Genomic DNA, 1259 nt, shown 5'->3' with positions numbered 1-1259 from the left:
AGAGATAGGTCCATTCCTATATGTCCTATTGACACACATGCATGCAAAGGGTGCTACTCTATATATGTACTTTTCTCCCTTCCATAATTCTTGCTGCTGTTCCTTTTCTAGTTTTGTTTGTTTTACTATGGGGTGTATCAGAACATAAGTAAAATAAATCTAATCAAGTTGATGCACTTCAATTTCAAATAATGCATGAATTCGTAATATATTCACCTAAGGGGTACTATGAGTACAGTATATATGTAGGACTAGGATCGGATTATAACTTATCTATAATGAACTCTAAAAGTTAAGTTTAAAACTAAGAAAAATATGTGATAGTGTGTATATTTTGTTAAGTAAGATGGACGATAGATCAGCAGTGGCGAAGCTTGAAACAAAATTTTGGGGGGCCAAATAGAAAATAATTATTAAGATATTTTTGATATGGATCCCATTAAAAATAAGTTTGTCTAACCTCATCTCTCTGATTTGGGTGATATTACCAAATTTGAAGCCGTTTTCCAGGGTCTCGTTCCAAAGAATTAAGGTCAAATCCATCGGATGCAACTTTTTAAACTTTTGAAGGTTATATCTCGCTTTTTTCGTGATTCATTAAAGTAGAAGAACTATTTACAGGTGTTGATATTGTAAAAGTTATATGTTCTCCTTCTTGAATATTAGCATTCCTCTTAAAAAATACATCATTTCTTTGATTTTTCACGATTATTTTATATAAAAATTTGAATATATATCCTATAAAATACGTAGAAAAGAAGTTAGAAGCACAAATATTAAAATTTATAATATTTATTGATTTTTTTATTAATTTATACAAATACAATAATATCAATACTTATTGAATATTCTAATTTTTTATCATATAAAAAATAAATTAAATAAACAATCAAATATAAAATAATATTAAATTACATAAATTAAAAATACCTAATTTTTATATTTGAACTCGAAGGTAGAGGGAGTGTTGCTTATTGAATAGAGAGTTATGAAATACAAATATACTCAGTTCAGTCCAAATCCAACATGTTTTAAATGTTTAAAACTAAAAGCTATTGTGCAATAAAAACAAGAGATGAAAATTAAACTTTGGTATTTTAAGTCATAGTAAAGTATTTGAACCAATTGAACTATTTTTTATTTTTTAAAAAAATACTACTAATTTTTTTAACAAAAATTTGGAAGGTCATGGCTCCTCCTTGTCTCAACTAAGCTCCACCACTAGATAGATGTTAAATAATTTTAATCAAGATCTTGAT

Source organism: Arachis ipaensis, chromosome B04 (assembly GCF_000816755.2).
Source record: "Arachis ipaensis cultivar K30076 chromosome B04, Araip1.1, whole genome shotgun sequence".
Taxonomy (NCBI): Eukaryota; Viridiplantae; Streptophyta; class Magnoliopsida; order Fabales; family Fabaceae; genus Arachis; species Arachis ipaensis.
The sequence above is the reverse complement of the archived record's forward strand: the minus strand, read 5'-3'. Positions refer to the sequence as shown.